Genomic DNA, 22,318 nt, shown 5'->3' with positions numbered 1-22,318 from the left:
CAGGGAGACGAGAGACTCGCTGCCACCGCTGCTGTTGATCCTGCCGAGTGGAGTGAATGCAGAACTGTGATAGGGACATTAGTCACACGCATACATACTACGCTCATGGCTGCACGACAAGCACAAACCGACGGATATAGACGCGCACACTTGTACCAAACACATGTCGAACACACTAATTTAAATACTAATACACAAACACACACTTTATAATATTTGTGTGTGTGTATGCAGGCAGGCAGGCAGGCAGGCAGGCAGGCAGGCAGGCAGGCAGGCAGGCAGGCAGGCACTCTGACAATGGGTACAACAGGTACAAGTTAAGGGATACTATACATAACCAGGAGCGTCATGCGCTCCCAACTTGTGTTGTTCCAGATTAGGCTGCTTCCATGTATAGGCTACATCCATCATCATATTATTATAATTCAAGGAATATGTGAGTGATGAGTGAGTGAGTGTGTGTATCTGTGTGTATCTCGTCTTTTTCCTCTCGGATCGCCCATATACATATATGGGCACATAGTAGAGATTCGGTTGTCCAGAACCTCCGTATATGGGCATATGGAGATCTCTTTATCTGTCAGTCTTTGTCACTTTTTGCCCAATAATGTATGGAGATCCCTGATCAAAAATACTATTGGGTCAATCTATATAAGTGATATCACATTTTGTAGCTCTGATCCACTACTTTCATATGAAAGCAAATAATAATAATAATAATAATAATAATAATTATAGCTGCAATCAGCGATAAGACGGGGTCAAGTCATAAAAGAAAAAAGCTATGCACAATGAGCTATAGAAACATTGATGACTATCAAGTAATATATAAAAATCACACCCATGTGAAGAGTTCTTGTCATCATCCAATAAAAAAATAATATACTTCTTCATGAATTAATTCGTCAACTCATGTTATTATCTTTTAACCACGATACAATGTTTAAAAAAATCACACCCGTGTGAAGTTTGGGGCGCTCTTATCATCATACATCATTATACATCATCACATTCCGTGCTCAGCCAATGAAATCATCACATTCCGTGGTACACATAGACACACAAAGCTGGCCATGGGAGGTGCTAGCGCCCCTCAAAAATGACCAAGAGGCTTTTTGGGGGACCTTTGTCAGTGTGGAACTCCATATTTGGTCAAGACTGACGTCATGTTTGATGAGGTCAGATTTCAGTCAGCTGGACTTACAGCTGATTACACAGAGTGTGAGGAGCATTAGTCAAAGAGAGGAGAGAGACACAGACCATTTGATCACACATAGAAAGATAAACCCTTACAACTTAATATACTGCTGTGATCACATCATAAGCATTCCTGGATTGTATAAGACAGACGTCACTGGTCAATAGTTTTGTTTCTGCAATGGTTCATCTGTTCAGGAATCATGAGTGGAAAGAAGAATATGAAGCAAAGACAGAGGCTGAACTCCAGCAGATGATCCAGGAGAGACAAGTGAAGATTCAGGAGGTCAAACACTCAGTAGACACACTGATAGCAGGCAGTGTGCAGGTCTTCACTGCTCTGATCAGCTGCATTCAGAGAAGCCAGGCTGAGCTCATTGGTGTGATTGCAGAGAAGCAGAAAACAACAGAGAAACAGGCTGAAGGCTTCATCAAAGGTCTGCAAAAGGAAATTACTCGGCTGGAGAAGAGAAGCTCTGAATTGAAGCAGCTCTCACACTCTGACCACCTCCACCTCCTCCAGAACGTCACATCCATCAACACCCCTCCACCCACCAAGGACTGGAAAAATGTCAATGTCCATCAGTCTTCATATGTGGAGACTGTGAGGACAGCTGTGGCTCAGCTGGAGAAGACAGGAGATGAAGAATCTGTGTGGTGTTGAGCTGAGCATGATCAATAATTATGCAGTGAATGTGACCCTGGACCCTGATACAGCACAGCGCAGACTCATCCTGTCTGACGATGGAAAACAAGTGAGTGATGGAAACACAGAAGAATCTCCCAAACAACACAGAGAGATTTGATCTATGTGTCTGTGTCTTAGGAAAACAAAACTTCTCCTCAGGAAGGTTTTACTATGAGGTTCAGGTTAGAAGGAAGACTAAGTGGGATCTAGGAGTGGCCAGAGAGTCTTTCAACAGGAAGGGATCAATCAAAACTGACCCCAAAAATGGTTGCTGGACTATAGTGTTGAGGAATGGAAATGTGTACAAGGCTCTTGCTGACACTGATGTCCTCCTCCCTGTAAGAGAGAAGGTCCAGACAGTGGGAGTGTTTGTGGATTATGAGGAGGGTCTGGTCTCCTTTTATGATGTGGAGGCCAGATTTCACCTCTACTCTTTCACTGGCTGCACCTTCACTGAGAGACTATATCCATACTTCAGTCCCTGTCTTAATAATGGTGGTAGAAACTCTGCTCCTCTGATCATCTCTCCTGTCAACATGGGTGCTGATCTTGGTGGGGACGGAGGGAATATGTCCCCTACAACTTGAAAATCACACCTGTGTGAAGTGAGGGGCACTTATCACCATGCATCATCATACATAACATTCCGTGCTCAGCCAATCAAATCACCACGTTTGTGGTACACACAAAGCTGGGCATAGGAGGGCCCTCCTGTAAAGTAATGTAGAAATAATTGATGCATTTAGGCTGACTCCATACTGTGCATTAATGAAAACAAAATACATTAATAAAAATCACACCCGTGTGAAATGAGTGGTGCTCTTGTCATCGTACATCAATTTATGTTAGCAGACATTTGATATTGCTACATAAGGTACATAAGGTGGTCCCTTATTGGCCAAGCGCTCTCACCAGCATGTGATTGGTTAGTCGATTTGCTCGTTTACATATGACGTAAGTTTTCCCTTCAATGTCAATGGCGTTTAATGTTTTGATGTTTAATTTTAGCGGAATTATCATCTCTTATTATCTTACATCATCATGCATCATCTCATACTGGCCAATCAGAATGCCTGTTGCCTGTGATTGGTTGGCTGATTTGCTCGTTTACATATGACGTAATTTTTCCCTTCAATGTCAATGGCGTTTAATGTTTTGATATTTAGCGGAATTCTGATGTAATTTCTCCGTTCATTGTCAATGGCAAATCTTGAGACGTGTGGGGACAAAAGCTGTTTATAGAAGGGGCTAGTGCCCCTTAAAAATCACACCCGTGTGAAGTGAGGGGCGCTCTTATCATCGTACATCATCATGCATCATCTCATACTGGCCAATTAGAATGCCTGTTGCCACAAATGTACGTCATATTTGGCGGACATTTGACCTAATTTCTCCTTTCATTGTCAATGGCAAATATTGAGACGTGTGGGGTCAAAGTTGTATATAGGAGGGGCTAGCGCCCCTCAAAGATATAGCTGAAAGCAGCGATAAGACAGAGTCAAGCCATAAATGCCCCTCTCTTCACAGCGTCTCCTCTTTGAATATAGCTGGTTTGAGACTGGAGATGATGTCACTTTTTTTGTTACGCTGATTGACTGAAGGGGTTTTCTGTCAACGCTGTACTCCCGCAGCCAACCATGCATTAGCAGGGTCCAGACTCCACACAAATGAATGCGTTTTTTTTTTGACCAGTTCCTTTCCCCTCCATCAGGCAGAGGTAGTTTTAGAGACCAGGATTACTGCATGTTTTTTTGTGATGGTACCTACCCTAGGGGACACGGGGAGAACATGCAATGAGTCCTTTTAGGACTGCTTGGTCCTGAAAATAAATGTTCAACGAGCATCTAGTTGCTGCCTTCGGTCACTTATGTGTACATACACACAAACATATTTGCGCACGCACACACGCACGCACACACAGGCAGGCAGGTAGTCTTGCTTGCAAATGTGGGGTTTGATGAGACCTGATTCTGAACCCTGAGGCAAGTAATTCAAACACTCGGTTCACATAAACTCCTGTCATACCTGCTGCACGATTTACAGTTAACTTAGCCTTTATGTCAGGCTCCCATTCAGACCTTGTCAACTGCACCCACCCCCACCCCTTCCTTCACCACTGTACTGTAAATCTCCCGTCACATCTCTTCACACTCAGTTGAACAGGTTTTAACAGTTCCTTTTTTTTGTTGATAGACTTGTCTACTGCCAGCAATCCTCTTAGGTACAGTACTTGTCATTGTCTTATGTCTGGAGTCGTGTTACTACAGTACCTCTTGTCCTGTTGCTGCCATGCTTGAGGGCACAGAGGTGGATGTGGACAGACGCCTGAGCAGGCAGGCGTGCTGGTTGGGTGATTACTTTTAACACTGGTCCAACTCCTTATTGGCCTCGGACTACAGCAGCTTTTAAACCATCAGCTACGGCCTGATGGGTCACGGTCCTACACATTGTACTTTTTTCATGGCCTGTTGAGTGACAGGCTGGATCCTACAGGGGTCAAAGGAGTGGGAAGTTGGACAGTTATTGAGCCCAACATTTCCTTTAAATTATTGGCCCTTTATTTGCCATGAAGACTGGAACATATATTCTAAATGTAGCAACTAGGTTTGTGACAGTCATGGATTTTTTGCTGCCGACCGATCAATGTCGATTGATGTCACCAAGGTAATCTAATCAATATACCAACAACTCAGCAACAACGTTAATAATGGCAATTATCTCCATGAATACGAAATAACCGGCCCAGCCTTAGCAGCAACATTCCTTTATTGTAGTTCTTCATATTTCTCAGACCCATCAGAACATCTTGATATTTGGCCCTGATGCCAGCTTGAAAAGTGCAGAAAGTGAAAGGGGATTGTTATGCATTTCAGTCACGGATATTGTTATATTATATATTATTATACGACAACAACAACAAAGACAGTGACACAGACCCAGAGAAGGCCCCCTTGACTCAAATAACACCAGAGTAAGGGTAAGTAAGTGTGGGCAAGGACGGATGCATGCACATCGCACAGACAAGCAGTCTAGTGAGACGTAGGAGGACCCTAGGCAGGAAGCAAACCATTAGCAGACGCTCTTAATGCAGAGCGATTTACAGTAAGCAAGAACAAAAAACATGGTAATACATCAAAACATAATAGTCACCATGAATCCTACGTAAGCTTAAAGGGATAATTCAGATTTTTTTAACTTAAGCTGTATGAGTTCTGCTCTGGTTTTGCTGAAATATTAAGTAGTTCCAGTCATTTTGTGGGGGACACAGGGGGCCACGCAGTAAAAGTACATTAATTCACAAAACTAACGTCATTTGTATTGTTGACCTATTTATAAAATATTAGCGCAACTTTTGTTAATTTTTGACCCCTCTATCACACAGAACGTTTTTTGTGTCCATATCACTACGCCCAAAGAATTATTCCATGTGATAGAGGGGTCAAAGTTGAACGAAAGTTGTGCTAATATTTTAGAAATAGGTCAACAATACAAATCCCTTTAAGAACCTAACAGTGGAATATATATCTAAAGAAACTATACACTATAGAGTGCTATGTCTTACATAAGGTGCTATTTAAGTTACATAAGTTGAGCCTATGCATACGCCTGTAGGAGGTTGAGGCTAGGGCAAGTATTACGGCAAGTGCTATGGGCTAAGATGGAGTCTGAAGAGGTGCGTTTTCAGACTGCATTCCATAGTTTTGGAGCCAGAAGGGAGAAGAGTTTGGAATGACGTGGTGGGACGTGTGGAGCGTTGTCCCGGCGTTTTTAGCGATGGTACTTCCAGCTTCCCTGCGTTGGCTGATCTGAGCGCTCGGGAGGGTTTGTAGCGTGCGAGCAGACTTGCAAGATATGGCGGTGCCATACCTTTGGTTGCTTTGAATGCCAGCATCAGAGTTTTATACTGTGCGGGCAGCGGCCGGGAGCCAATGGAGGGAGCGGAGAAGGGGAGTGACATGTGAGAATTCTGGCTGGTAAAAAACCAGGCGAGCTGCAGCATTTTGGATCAATTGGAGAGGCTTAAGTGTGCATGCCGGTAGGCCAGTAAGGAGGGAGTTACAACATGCCGGTAGGCCAGTAAGGAGGGAGTTACAGTAGTCAAGTTTTGACATGACTGATGTCTGGATAAGGAGCTGGGCTGACTCCTGGGTGAGGAAGGGTCTGATTCGTCGAATGTTGTTGAGTGTATTATATGGTCACGCCTCATGACATCACGCCTCCATATATGGTCACGCCTCGTGACATCACACCTCCATACATGATCATGCCCCGTGACACGTCACACCACCATATATGGCCATCTTCTTATATGACAACTAAAGCTGTAAAGGGAGCTGACAGGCTCTCAATCAAGTCACCTCAATTCAAGTGACAGATGCCAAAAAGAGGAGGAGCTTTGTGATTTTTGTTTACATATTATGTTTTAGGGGAATGTCATGTGGTCTACCTGCACAGCCTTTGTGATCTACTGGTAGATCACGATCTACCTTTTGGGCACCCCTGATATAGAGCGTCGCTGTCCCGCCCCCTACGAGGACCCAGGAAATAATTCCCCATTCATTTTCCCCATAGACATTTCAAAAATTTTAAAGACCTTTTAAGCCTCGTACAAAGCCAACTCGAGTTGTGACAAATCATGACAAAAATTGGGCCAAACAAATAATTAGAAAGAAGAAAAAATGGCAGGTTACAACACTTTTTTTTCCTTTTTCTTCTTTGTAATTATTTGTTTGGCCCAAAATATTGTGTTTGTTGTCATGATTTGTCACAACTCGAGTTGGCTTTGTCCGTGGCGTAAACGTCTTTAAATAAATACTTTTTGAAAAGCCTATGGGGAAAATTAACGGGGAATTCACTTCTGGGTCTCTCGTCGGCATGAAAGGGGCCGGGACTTCGACAACCTATATGGAGTTGACTTGTTCTGACATTCCATATGTTGATCTTATGACCTCATCAAAGCCTGAATACTCAAGACACGCTCCATATATGGCCAGTACAGAACTCATTCCGTATGTTGATCTGACCCCCCCATACCAAAGCGGATCAACACCATGGACAGCGACATAGTTTCCGAGAAAACAGCGAGAGAAGATCATAATTAAAACAGTAGTCTACGCATGCGCAAGCACATTTCATGTGGACAGAGTTTTAGCGAAACCGTTTCATATCCATATAAAACGATATAAAACGTATATATACGTCAGTAGATGGCTATTAAAAATCACAGCCGTGTGAAGTGAGGGGTGCTCTAATCATTGTACATCATCATCAAGAATGGTGGTCCCTTATTGGCTAGAGCCCCTCAAAAAATATATACATCAGCAGCAGACAATGTGTTAAAGTGCTACCAAACAAACATAGACTCTGTGACGTGAGCAGTTAAGTTTGACAAAACAGTCGTAGAGGATTGGATACTAATGCATGAACTCAGCTCCTCTCCCTACCTTTCATTGTCTTTCTGCTTTCACGTCTCTCACTTTCTCACATCGTCCCCTGTAATTATTTACATCTGTCAGAAGTAAGCTGTCAGCCACCACTATTGTCAGCCATGATCTCTCCTTGCTGACAGTCTCAATTTCTTTAGCTCTTTAGCTCTCTCTTTCCCTCTTTACCACTGTTTTGACAGCCCCTATACGTCTTTCTCTATCTCTTTCTCTGTGTGCTCTGACAGTCCCCCTATCTCTCGCTCTTTCTCTCGCCTGGCAGTCTCCCTATTTCTTACATCTCTGTCCTCAACCGCCCTATATCTCTCTATCTCTCTCTATCCTGACACCTTCCCTATCTATCTGTCTCTGAAGTGGCAAAGTTCCCAGGCCTTTGTTATCCATAATAGATTGATTTCTCTGCCCCTGTTGCTTCTCTATCCGTTAAACAGAGGATTAAAGCAAACTCAGCTGGTTACAAAGACCACCCTGTAAAAAGCAGGTCACAGGTCCAATCCCTACACAGCCATGTGTGTGCTTGAGCAACATCCTGACCTGCATGTTCAGTTACTGTAATGACTCTGGATAATAACATCAAGTTTTATATTTTTTAAGATTGCCATCCATAGTGCATATAGGGCTTGTGAGGCACATACAGTAGCACACAATATTTATTAAACAAACAAAACAAAACAAAACAAACATTATTGCATTTTTTCTTTTTTGCAGTTTATCATTACAAGCAGAAACAAGAGGGTTTATTAATCACAAACACATACAGGTTAAAGTAGAAACATTATAGTTTGTGGTTTCAGTGGGAAAATGTTACTTCAGTTCCTCTTGAGGGTGGATGAAAATAGAACAATGTTAGCTCAGTGAGCATGCAGTGGGACATGCAGTGTTCAGCGTGTGTGGGTTGTATCTGTAAACATAACCCTCTCTGTAGAGAAGCTGCTACCCTGCCGTGGACCAGACCAGTCCTGCCTGGAGATAATTGTATTGCTGTCAGGCCTTAGTTGATGACTTGCTGGTATAATTGCTTTATGGTTTGACCTCTGGTTTTTCAAACGAGCAGTCCTGGTCAAGGCTCCGTGCTGGGAACAGGAGGGAAGAGGAGGCAGCAGAGTGGTGTGTGTGTGTGCGGCGCTGTGCGCGCGTGCGTCCGTTTGTTTTTCCGCATTCAGACGTGTGGAATATTTGTGTAGGTGTGTGTTTGTGTCTGTTTACTTTGCATAGATGTGATGGTGTGTACGCAATCTACGCATGCACCAGTGTATACGACTAAGGGCTGTGCAATGTGTGCATATTTGTGTTGTATTTAAGGATCTGACTGTGCTTACAGATTTATTTAACTGACGTTGATTTATTGTCTCCACCAGGCCGAAGGCATGGGGAGTTTTTCACTCCGTCCGTCGGTCTGTCCGTCCGTGTGTGTGTGTGTGTGTGTGTGTGTCTGTGTGTGGACAGCTAATCTCTGGCACCATTGGCTTGATCACAGTCAAACTCTGCACACACACACTCCCTGGATGCCAGAGCTGAACTTCTGCCCCAAAGTTTTCACATGGGCCTGTTATAGCGCCACCAGGAGTCAGATGTTTACAAAACACCTTTTTTGACAGTACACCTACAGATTTTGTTCAAACATCACGCAAATTGGTACACAGTCTCTTTCTCTATAGTCATTAAACTAAACAGGTCTTTCAGATTGCCTTTCAAAGTTCGCAGGACTGCTCCGTTTTGAATAAAATGCCACAAATCATGAACACATCATGTGATTTCCGTGAAAATTTGCACGCACAAGGACAAGGACAAACCTTTGCCCTTTATTTTTCACATCTGCTCTTTATCGCTCCACCAGGAGGCCGACTTACATGTAAAACACATTTTTTTATATTACTCCTTCAGATTGTATCAAAATGTCACGCTAATCGGTACATGATATCTATAGTCATGTTTGATTTCTCATATTCCATCCTGATTGGCTAAGATTGACTTCCAAAGTTTTCAGGAGTGGCCCATTTTGTACAAAATGCCTCAAATCATGACCGATTGCTGTGAAACTGCACACATATTCCCACTAGGCTGAGGAAGAAATGCCACTTGACAATTTTCAAAAAACACTCCTATCCTGGTTGGGGCACCTTTTCCTAGTTTCAACTTTTTTTTTTTGCCAAAAATTATATTGGTAGCCTACACTAGAGGATATAATGTAGTTTGTTTAGCAGAATTCAGGATTTTCATGTTCATTGTAAATTATAGTTCCAAAGTATGACTTTAAAGTAGCCTACTCTTCTCATCATATCAACTGCTTGATGAATCATTTTGTTACCTGGGAATACACCCTAAATCATTATACCTTATAATTTCTCTCTCTCTCTCTCTCTCTCTCTCTCTCTCTCCTCTCTCTCTCTCTCTCTCTCTCTCTCTCGGTGACCCCCCTCCTCTCACTCACTCACACACACACACACACACACACACACACACACACACACACACACACACACACACACACACACACACACACACACACACACACACACACTTGCCTTTCTCTCTCTTAAATTCAATTTATATACAAGGGTGTCACATGTCGAAAATAAGCAATCTATAAGCTTTCATCCATGACACATTGTGTACTGTAGATCAGCTATCTTCTATCCGCTACACTGTCATACAACAGAGCGTAAATCAGGCATTATACTGTATTATGCAGAGTTGCAGACACATCATGTGATGGAGAGGAGGAGGATACAGTGCAGCCAGGTCTGGGAGAATTGCCAGCATAATAAGTGAGGACGGAGTGGAGTTGTAAATTGAGAGAATATTGATGTTATCCTTATGTGTGTGTAATAGTACGGTATGTGAGTAAGTCAGCTGTTTGTGTTTGTATTTGTGTGAGATATAGTTGTGTAATAGTACGGTCTGTGAGTAAGTCAGCTGTTTGTGTTTGTATTTGTGTGAGATATAGTTGTGTGAGATATAGTTGTGTGAGATATAGTTGTGCCTAAATGGGAAAAGTACAGAAAAGGAAGGGAGGGACTGAAATGAAATATAAAGAATTAAAGATAGAGAGAAAGAGATACTTTGTGATATTGATAGTGTGTGTGTGCGTGTGTGCGTGTGCGTGTGTGTGTGTGTGTGCGCGCATGCATCAATCAGTGAGAAAGAGAGAGACAGCAGCGAAACAAGCGAGAAAGAGGTGATTGTGTGTGCGTGTGCATGTTTTTAGTTTAGTTTATTTGAACATCTTCACAGAACAGAATCAAGTAGAAAGTTTACATGAGCAAAAAAAAAGAAACCGCCCCGTGAAGGTGATCAAAAGGCATGGGCTGAAGCTTAAAAGCTTATAAGTGCCCATCCTTCTCACAGCACAGCGTTTGAGATACTCAGCATATAAGTTTAACAGTACATTATTCAGAGAAAAAAACAAATAACAACCCTACACCCAACCCACACCCATGTCACCGATGCGTGCGTGCGTGCGTGCGTGCGTGCGTGCGTGCGTGCGTGCGTGCGTGTGTGCGCGTGTGTGTGTGTGTGAACTCCAAGGTGAGAGTTCAGTTCTCAAGGGACACTGGGTACGTTAGCCAACACACACACACACACACACACACACACACACACACACACACACACACACACACACACACACACACACACACACACACACAGTCCTTATGGGTAAATAGTATTGTCTTTCCTATGTCAGTGTTGTTCTTCAAGGACTACTCTGCTACTTTCTATTCAAGGATCTGTTGACAAGGCACCCTGTTCTGACCATGGTCTCCTTGACTGGTGTGTCCTTTGCTCGGTTGATGAATGGAATTGACACTTATTAACTGTTGACTGTCTGTCATTCATGTGGGGAAACACATTACGCGGTTGGTCATTTAAGTAAGTGTGAATGAGAGTAAAGTAACTGACACTTAACAAGTTGGTAACACATGCACGCACGCACACACTCACCACCATAGCACTTCGGCCTGTAGTTCGAAAACATTTTTAGGTTACATAATTGATATGTATTTGTGTACATATTTTGTGAAGGGCCCCTGGGGGGTCACCAGACCCTACCTTGAAAACCAGTGCCTTAGGCCATAGACACAAACATCCAGTTAAGCCAACAGTGTGAATGCATCACTTCCTGGGGTCAGACTCAGTTAGTACATAGTGAGAGTTAGAGCTGTCATTCTCTCTGTCAAACTAAATGACTGAGGTTTATTCCGTAGGAGTCTGATTACTGAAAGGCAAACAGGATGTTTATTTGTATACCTGTTGACATGTGTATCCTCTCGTCTCGGTTTATGGTAATCGCATCTTAGGAATTTCTCCAACGGAGGTATCAAGGGCAATTTGTGATGACTGCAGCTAAGGGAAATGACTATTATTGTCTGTACTTGGTTATTGATGGGCATAGTCACTGTTATTGGAATCCAACATGTGGTCTTGTGGCTACAGGATGTTTCTTCTCAACACAGTAGGTCACCCTGCCATCTATAATTACTCATGTTACACAGCGTGGCTAATAGTACTTGACACTTTGCAAATCTGAACATTCCTGTGCTCACACTGTGTGGATTGCAGAGTTTGCCAGCCTCTATAATTGTTTTACAAAGCAATTTGATTTTGAGGGTTGGAAAATATATTCCAAACAGATGGCTACATCTCTAACTGGTTGTCAGAGTAGGGAGGGGAAAAAAGACAAAACACTGCATTACACATCCGTTGTTTAACATCTTGAAAGAATTGGTTTGTTGATGCAACATTTTCCGAGAAGCAGTGACAATTGATCTGATCAGCTCAGAATGATTGTTCTACACAGGGTTTCAAGGTTCTTTATTATTTGTCTCCCGAGGAAGAAATTTGTCTTAGACAAAGGGCCCGCATGCAAGCGTAGCCCTTATGCCCATGTCGCCGCAGAGCAGCACCACAGCAGCGCCACATACTCACCAAACAAAGCTCATTTTGGAACCATCCCCTGGTTTAAGGTGAGACATTATAGTGTATTTGCAATCTTCAGCCCCCCAAAAAAGAAGAAAGTATAGGCTACTGACTGACACTGTCAGTCTCCTATTGTGTGAACAGAGTCAACCCTCCTCACACCCATTTCACCTCACAGCAGTATAGCTGTATGCGCATGTCAACACACCACCACTGCTGTTATACGTTAGTCAGCACAATTGGAAATTCACTTTCAAGACTTGCATTTGCTTTTATTTTCTCTCATGGAGAAATGACTGTCAAGCTGTGAGCTGCTTAGCAAAATATTTTAAACATGGCCTCTTGAAGAGGCTAAGAATTGGCTTTTTATATACGTTTTTTATCCTTTTTTATTTTTTATTTTTTGAGGAGCACTAGCCCCTCCTATGTCCAGCTTTGAGGGTTTGTGTAAAAACACAAACCTTGTCCTAACACAAACATTGAATGCCATTGACAGTGAATTTGAGTGAAACACAAACATTGAACGTGATTATTTTATAATCTTATTATTACACACAGCTTTGTGTGTAGGTGTGTTTGAGCGTGTGTTTTAGCATGTGTTTGTGTTTGTAGCACAGAATGTGATGGTTTGATGAATGATGATAAGAGTGCCCCTCACTTCACACAAGTGTGATTTATTTATTTATTTGCAGTCCAGGAAAAGTGAATGAGCGGACATGTTATTTTTTAGAAACACCCATACTCATCACCAAACTGCTGACTACTAAGCACCCCAGGGTCTATAGTTGCTAGATTGTATTAAGATTGTTAGTTGGTCTTATTCAAACTAGCAACCTTTAAATTACAAGTACATAGGCCTCACACACAAGTGTTACATAATTACCTATATCGCAGATCTACAAGATATTTCCGCAATTTAAAACAGAATTAAAAGTACAATTTAAATATGGCTTGTTTTATTTTTATTCTATTTTCTGTTTACAGAGCCTAACAGGAAACACTGAAATGTATATTGTATTTATTATGTTTGAATATTCAATGCCAAATACACAATTCAATTGTCAATCGCTTAAACTTTTATTGATGCCTCTGCCATGTTATAAACAGCTTTATTTTGTGAAACAGACTAACTGTTGGCAGGGAAGAATGCCAGTTTTTCTCTTGTGGGGAAAAGCTGTCTGAAGCCTTGAAGGAGGGTGCTCCAAAAATACATTTGATTCAATATTGCTTCAGGAAATGCCCAGAAGAGGCTTTTGAGATAGTGAATAAGAAAGGAAAATTCACTTGACACCAGCAAGTTAAGCTCTTAACATAGCTTTCCCAAATAAGACAGGTTGGAAGAGTTGGCGGGGAAATCTGCCAGAATGATTTTGTAAATAACATCACACATTAGAGGGGTGTTGCACTCGCCTCTGCCAACCACTGGAAAGACGTGATATAGGCCTACTGTAGAAGATGGCCGGACACGAGGAAGAAGATGGGATGTTGTTTTTTTGTGTTGGTCTGCTTCGACCAATGGGAACAGAGCCGGCGTTGCCAAGGCAACACTTCCTATCTCCAGAGGGTGAGAGGAAAAACAGAAGAGAGCAAGTGGAAGAGAGCGAGAGACTTGTTTAATGATACTAGTGTGTACTTTTTGGGCTGCGGTGCGTGGGCCAAGACAATGTGACAGTGTGGCGATGAGAGGTTCACAGTCCATATTGGCCTCAGTGCAAAGCTAGCCTGTCAGCAGCTCAGCCAATTCGCGCTGTAAAATCCTGAGGTCTTACACCTCATTTAGCCGGGTCTAAATGAGGCACGTTGCGTGCCGGTTGCTTGCATGGAAAATAGCATATTTACAAGCTCACAAGGAGGTTGCAGCGCGAAGCGTTGTGAGCTTGTAGATCTGCAAGATATGATGCACAACTAAATACACATCAAGCATTACGGGTCTTAATGGGTTGTTAATTTCACACTGAGGATTTTACTGTGCACAAGATTCTCTGGCACAGTCAATGACAACCTAGGGTTTTAATGTCTGGCAGTAGTGTGCACAGTATAGGCTACTCTTACTTACTTAAGTACTTTCTCCCTTGTGTTGATGTTGCATTTTGTTTTTGTATTCTTATAGGTCCAATAGAAAAAAAAACTGCTACATTTCCACAGATGTTTAAAGTGTCATATGGAAATGGAATTGTGATGTTGAAAATGAACATTGAAGCTTCCTCTGACACTTGGTGGGAGGTTGACAGGCTATACTTACCTGTGGAAAGAAGGTCTCTGTCAGACAGGCAGATGGTCTGCTGCTGTCATTTTGCAGTCATCTTCTATGATTTTCATGAATGTAGGTCTAGTGGTCAACTAAAATGATAGACAATTAGACACCTTCTGTCCATGCATGCTGACTGAAATTGAATGGTGCCGAACTCTAGCTTGCCTGAGGACCCAGGTTGATTATGGTTTTAATCACAGTGTGGTATCCGTTTACAATCTTTCTTTAGCTATTGATAGTAAGTTACTGTGTGTGTGCAATTTGTGAAGCCACAAATATCACAATGCAGTGTTGTACAGTGGTGAAGCCACACTATTCAGTCTGGCTGCTTGTGTGTAGTTTTGGTCTACTACTAATTTGGCCAAATTGAATAGTAGTCTTTATAAACCAATACATAACAGCAAATGTGCTTCACAAATACAATGTTGCTGTAACTGGTTTGCTGGGAGGAATAATTCGGCCTACTGTACACATAGATTTGTATGTCCCAAATACTATCACACTATTTTTAAGTTTAACTTTCTTGACCAGAGGGGCTTCTGTTTTATGATATCCTGCATGCAGTGGCAATGCAGCATTAACTGTGATTGGTCTACTTTGGAGGGGACAGATATAGCCTACATCCATACATAGCCTACATACTGACAGACCCTGTTCCAGACCTTGTTTTGGCCTAAAACAATATCAGGACTGTTCACTCTCTTTCACCACCACTGGCATCAGTCAGACAGGTTTTTGAGTCTGATGCCGATCCCAATTTTGGAGAGTCCTATAGCCTATAGCGTGTGAAAACGTGTACGTCACCAAGAGGAGGGCGGCGTCTGAAAAGCTAGGGACGGCCCTCTCGTGGGCATTAAATTCTAGCCCACATCACTCAGAATAGAGTGGTATGTTTTTGTAAATATTGAGCTTGTTCTTGGCGACAACATAGTGAACCAACACCAGGATGGATAGAAAGAACGTCGGGCCCAAATACATTACAAGGACAAGGAAAATGCTGTGAACAAACACGGCTGTGCTTAGATACTTTGTTGAACGTTATGTCTCTGCACCCGTGCGCCGATCCAAGCCATTCTACGTCTTTTTGTAAACTCGTCAATCTGGGTTCCTTGATGCTGTCTCCATGCTGGAAAGCTGAAAATCTAATTCCGTTTTCTGGCTCATTCCCTCGACGTGACCTGCTGTGGCACTTATTTACTGAGCAAGTCTGCACCATTGTGAGGTCAGTTTAAAAAAAGAACGTATACAAGCACACTGGATAGTCGCTCAATGTAAACAAACCAGACAAGCCAACAAGTATGGCGGCCGCTACCACGTGACACATATGTTGACACCCCCTCCAGGAGATTTTGGTACACACTATAGCCCTCAAGGGTTGGATTGGGGGTAAGTCCCTGCGACATACTAGTGTTGTGCCCTCACGCCACAGAATTAGGAGATAGGCTCCTGCCCTATGGGCCTCATGGCTCGGCAAGGCTTACTTACCGTACTTAATTACTTACTATAGCCCTCTAGGCTGATATTTTGTCAAAAAAGTTATTGCAATCAAGCATGTAAAAATATATATGAAACAAACATTTAACTTTAAGTACACTTAAAAATCAAACAAGGAAAATGCACATAAACTGAACTTTATTTTCTTTAACCACTTATGCCTTTTCAAACATTTTCAAAAATAGCCACTCTACAAGCTCACAATGTGTCGCAATGTTTTGACGAGTTACAAGCTTGTAGATCTGCTTTGTTTGAAAGGTTTTTGAAGGATTTTAAAAAGTCCTGAAAATGTTCGCTTGTACACACACAGGTTGAAAGTTGTTAAAAATCAGGACACAACGGCTGCGTCATTGTCGAATACCAATTTCGTCCAAAGTCAAATAACGGCCAATGTATTGGCCAGGCCAATATATCTGGCAGACCGATATATTAGTCAGGCTCTAGTGTCTGCCCCATGTTGTTTAGTTTCCTGAGCCCTTGTCAGAGTCATTAGCTAGATTTAAGGCCCGGGTTTATTGTTGGTGTACACCAGCACATTGTCACTACATTCCCCTCATATCTCTGCCTAAAGCAGTCAGCCAGCCAGATGGTGTCACGCCAGGAGCCCAGCCAGTCCTCACACAAGATTGCTAAATAAAGACTGACACTCACACGCACGTGCCCACACAGGCACAGAGGCATGTATGTGACTATGTGCACGGAGACACGGACGAACAGTACAGGTGTTTAATGAATACAGAGACTCATTTATGTCGTCGCTGACAGGCAGAAACCTTGTATGTCCAAAACTGTTACTTTTCAGGAAATGTAGTTGGCTATATTTAGTCACAAGCTCTATTTATGTTTCTGGTTAAATATGTATAAATGTCACAGACAGACTTAACCACTTTATATCTGGCATCACTATTTTGGGCATGTAGCGAAAATTATATGGTAGATGTACAAACTCACTTATCGGCTATTTTCGCTAATATTGTGCAACACGGTCATACAACTTTAACACGCCCAGGCTCCCATTTTCATTATACAGTTGGGTGCCACCGATATTGTCCATTAATATTTGACCCATTTAGGCCTGACCTCAACATTTTAAAAAATCCTTCTAAATCCTCCAGTTTTCTGAAATAAATATTTTCACGATTTTTCAAAAATAGCAGACCTACAAAGCTCGTAGCGCGCCACTCGGTGGCGCGCTATGAGCTTGTAGATCTGCTATTTTTCAATAGCTAAATTATAATGTTTAAAACACCAAAAGGGGTTCCCGCCCAAAATGGGTTAACTGTCCTTTTGCGCAGATCACGCAAACCTCAGCAAAAAGAAAGGGACAATATCGATGGCCTCCAACTGTATCTCTGGCTTACAACCTACAGGGGACGATTCTCCAGCAGCCCGCGTGCGTGGGGTCCCATGCATGATTTTTCGCGGTTCTAGAGTCGTTTTTTTTATCATTTAATTAGTGGGAACACTGTCTGCTACTGTAACTGAGAAGAGTCTCTGGGTTCAAAGTATGGGTGACAACAACAACGTCAGCAATAAGCCCATCCATGGCTTGATAAGAAAGAACATACTGGAAAATAGATAGCTGTGGGTGCCACATCCTACTACACACTTACACAGTACAACATTATACTTTCTTTAAAGATCTTACCTGATTCGGTCCGACCATAGCCTCGGAAACCCAGACGTTTTTATTTACAGGGAGAAATAATAGTCCGACCATAATGTGTGCACTACTAGTAGAAACCCTAGCATTGTATTTTCGCCGGCATTATTGCTCTGAGCTCTCCTCTCTCTTTTTGACACCACAACAAACAGAACACACAGCGAGGGTGGGGTGGGTGGGGAAGGTGTGGGGGGCCGGCCGTTCTCATAGAGTTTAAGCCGGTTGCAGAGCAACTTCAGCAAGCCGGCTCCACTGTGGAGGACTGGGGAGGCCGCAGGGTCCTTTTTTGACACTCAGAGGACTGGGGCTGCCTCGTTTGAGGCTTTTAACATACTTTTAACTTTTTCCCGTTCATGGGCCCATAAGGGCGGCCCATATCAGCCCATGGGGTACTTGACCCCTGTGACCCCCCATCTCCTACGTCCCTGGATTGACACACATGCACATACAGTACAGGAATATATGTACACATGCCCATGCTATGGCAGAAATTAGGCCTGGTGTGTCCACTAAAGATGCACACACTGGCACACAATTGTAGCAGAGTAAAAGTCTAATATCTCCCCAGAGACAGAGGGAATTCCCTTTAGCCTAGTGGTTGGCTTTCCATGCGGGAGACCTGGGTTCGAATCCCGGGCGTTACACACGCACACATACATACTCACAGAGCGAAGACCGAGATGAGACTGTAGAGGAAGAGGACAAAGGAAAATACAAGATGAAACAGGAAGAAGGAACGGTAGAAGACAGGAAGAAAGAGAGAGAGAGAAAGAGGGAGGATCACATTAACAAAAAGATACCTGATGTCAACTCTCCTTTCATTTCCCAGCTGCCTTCCTTCATCTTTGGGTTCAGTATTAATAGGATTTAAGTCATTTTCACAAGGTTTTAATTGGACCAGCCTGAAATGGAAAACCACTTTACCTTCCCCACTCAGTCTGGACAGATACTGTACGCCTCACTCACAAAGAGAGGTGGCAAACAATACGACAAGAGATAAACATGACTGCGAGAGGCATGAGAGAAGGGTGAGGTAACAAAACGATGGAGGATAGAGACAAGCGGAGAGAGTAAGAGCTCGGATGGGAGGAAGAGACCGCTCGACTGGTCTGACCCGGCCGCGTTACCTTGGCAACAGTATGGGGGAGCTTTGTTGCTGTTCCAGATTGCATGGGGAGCAGAGAGAGAGGGAAAGTGTGTGTACAGTACGTGTGTGTGTGTGTGTGTGTGTGTGTGTGTGTGTGTGTGTGTGTGTGTGTGTGTGTGTGTGTGTGTGTGTGTGTGTGTGTGTGTGTGTGTGTGTGTGTGTGTGTGTGTGTGTGTGTGTGTGTGTGTGTGTGTGTGTGTGTGTGTGTGTGTGTGTGTGTGTGTGTGCGCGCGTGCGTGTGTGTGTGCGTGAGTTATATTCATCTGCGTTTGTAAGTGTCTGATTATATCTGTGTCTGTGTGCATGTGCATCTACTGTGCAGGTTGCATAAAATCCTACACACACACACACACACACACACACACACACACACACACACACAGTTATGCACACACAGCACCGTCAGAATGTACACATGGCTTCACAGGGTTTGGTTGTAGTGAAGCATCAAGATCTACTGCAGGAAGCATGTTTCAACTCCCAGAGGAAGAGTTATGCATTCTGCACACAGGAATGTCAGCAAATGTTGAAGCCCTCGCAGCGGGGGGTTTGCTGTGGAGGAAGGGGAGGAGGGAGGGGGTTGTTCTTGATGATGTATTCATAACCCAAGTGACGGTGTTTGAACGGATGATGAGATAGAGACAGGGTGGGAAGACAGAGCAAGATGGAGGAGGGAGATAATAAAAAGGAGAAAGTCGGAGATAAAAAGGAGAGAGATAAAGATTAAGAGGCTAGAAAAAAGAGGGAGAGAGAGAGAGATGGGGGTGTTTAGTGCTCACTATCACATTTCCCCAGCTCTCTCTTCTCTTCTCATAGACAGCAATTATTTATCAGACACAAAGAGCTTTGCAGGGGAACCTTCTACATGAACCAAACAGCCCACAGGCCAAAGGGTAGCCTTCAAACAGTCAGTAGTACCAGAACCGCACACACTGTGGTGGTGAAAACAGAAACACACACACACACACACACACACACACACACACACACACACACACACACACACACACACACACACACACACACACACACACACACACACACACACACACACACACACACACACACACACACACACACACACACACACACAACTGGTGGTGAACATGACTATATTATTCCCCTCAAAACTCTGAAAAGAATGCTGCACAGGGTATCAAATATGAACTGTGTTAAACAGGTGGAAAAAGCCCTTATTTGAACCTATGTGACCCACAAGAGTACATAATATTGTGGTCACTGTAAAAATACAGGTCCCATTGTGAGACCAGTAGAGAAACACAGAGGCATCCATACAAATTAATGTGATCAGAAACGCAGTGGAAGGCAGTAAATGTACAATAGTGTCCAACAATGGTGTAATGCTCATTTTATTTGCTTTATTTGCACTTTCTTGCACTCTTGATTTTATAATTATTTTGTTATTATCTACACTGCTGCATTGTCTGAAGGAAGCCAAACAAAAATAAGTTTTACTCTTATAAACCTTGAACAATAAAAGCTCTGTCTGTTCACCCACCTGTACTCCTTCCTGACTTGACGTTTGAATGGAAGAAAAAAAGACCATCTCTTGATTAAAAAATGAATTTTAATCTGTGTTTTGTCATAACTTCGGCTTTTGAGGTAATTTAAATGCTGTTCAAGAAGTGTGTAGCTTGTGTCTGTATGGAAGTCTTTTTGGGACGTTGGCAAATCCTGAATCCTGTTTTAATGATTCCCTGAGGTGCCTGCATGGCGACACTTTGCAAAGATTATCAAATTGCCAGCAGTCTGAAATGGCTTCATCTTTCCTTTTCTTCTGCTAATGACCCTAATGGCCAATAAAGACATCAGGAGAGGCTCTAAGTATGTGGATAAGAGAGAAAATTGTACATTATTACTTTAAGCTGAAACAGAAGCACTTATCTTGACGACGTATACAATAAACCAATACTAAAGTACTACTTGAGTACAAAGGTCAGTGTGATAGCACGTAGGACCTCGTTGCTGTTGGGAGGAAACCTCCTAACTCTATTTTTGAGTTTTTTTTTTTTTTTTGCATGAATCAGTGCTATTGAACACCCTTTGCATCTGTGTGTTGTTTCGAAAATATTTAAATAGAAAGTAGTAAAAAACGCTTTGGACAAAACCTCTTAACTCCATTGGACCCTCAAACTGTCTGCTAAAGCAACTAACTCCACCACCTCTCCCCCTCTCATGCAAGTAATTGACAATATATAAAGTCACAACACCAACTTTGATGAGGCAGTATTGCTTTGTTTTAAAAATATAAGGTTTTCTCAATTTGCTGAAAATTTTATATTTTTCATTTTCTGAAATGAACATTTTGGAGTTAGGTGGTTTCTTCCCGACAGCAGAGATATGTAATCTCCTGTCTTCTTAGTTGTCAAGTAAGAGAGAAACACGAAGAGAAGAAAAGTGGAGAAAATGGTGAAAAGTGGAGAAAATGGTAGAAAGTAAAGGTAAAACATTTTATAAGCTACATTAAAACTAGTTTGTTTTTGAACAGGAAGGACAGTGGTGAGATGGGAAATGATTCTCCAACTGACATCCATATGCCTTTTTGATGATCTATCTGTTGTCTGAAAACCATTCATCCCTCTGGAGACAACAAGAAAGGATGGAATGATTCAGACATTCTTTGGTCTATCAGTGGTGCATTTGGCTGTTGATGCATCCTCCCCTTTAAACTGTGGTCTTCCAGTTTTAAATTGTATTGTCTCCAAATGGGAACATCTGGTTTACAAGGTAACAAACCACAGTATATCATAATACAACATACAATGAATGAGCCATAAATTGTTTTCCAAAATAATGACAGCCTCTTAGGAATGTTATTCAGAACTCCAAGTCTGACTTGATTCATTGTCTCCACCAGGCCGAAGGCATGGGGAGAGAGTATGTTTTGCACTCCGTCCGTCCGTCCGTCCGTGTGTGTGTGTGTGTGTGTGTGTGTGTCTCCGTCCGTCCGTTCGTCCGTCTGTCCGTCCGTGTACAGCTAATCTCCGGCACCGTTAACCCGGTCGATGCAAATTTTGCACACACACTCCCTGGATGCCATCAATGAACCTCTGCCCGCAAATCGTTACACAGTATCTCTATAGTCATGTGTTCAAGCCGGATCTGTCCGATATTTCATATTCCATCCTAATTGGCTAACATTGGCTTTCAAAGTTTGCAGGATTGGCCCGTTTTGAACAAAAAGCCTCAAATCATGAACGCAGTGTGCAATTTACGTGACATCTTTCACAGACTTTCCTACTAGGCTGAGGAATATATCCCACCCTTTTCACATTGGCCTGTTATGGCGCCAACAACAGGTGGATTTTGAGGTGAGCGGGCGTGCATGCACGCACTTACACATACACCACCACCACTGCCGGCTCCTAACACCTGTCTGTTCATAGCTGCACTTAATCTCTCCCTCTACAAGTGTGTGTTGTCAGGCCTACACTCTTCGTCATTAAATACTCTGTCTTGTCTGCCTCCTTACTCTGACAGACATCCATCAGTG

The 22,318-nt window shown here is 42.8% G+C and overlaps 1 protein-coding gene and 1 pseudogene across 2 annotated transcripts in view; both read left to right on the top strand.

Annotated features, from left to right (window-relative positions):
• LOC306933661 (E3 ubiquitin-protein ligase TRIM21-like) overlaps positions 1 to 2,472 on the top strand; it is a 62,024-nt pseudogene extending 59,552 nt beyond the window's left edge. Inside the window, exon 2 of the transcript in view lies at positions 1,598 to 2,472. The product of the transcript in view is annotated as an E3 ubiquitin-protein ligase TRIM21-like (transcript). The remainder of the gene's footprint in view (positions 1 to 1,597) is intronic.
• fbrsl1 (fibrosin-like 1) overlaps positions 1 to 22,318 on the top strand; it is a 301,776-nt gene that overhangs the window by 81,282 nt on the left and 198,176 nt on the right. The gene's annotated exons all lie outside the window — the stretch shown is intronic.

Source organism: Electrona antarctica, assembly GCF_951216825.1.
Source record: "Electrona antarctica genome assembly, chromosome: 12".
NCBI classification, from domain to species: Eukaryota; Metazoa; Chordata; class Actinopteri; order Myctophiformes; family Myctophidae; genus Electrona; species Electrona antarctica.
This window is presented reverse-complemented; position numbering and strand designations above follow the sequence as displayed.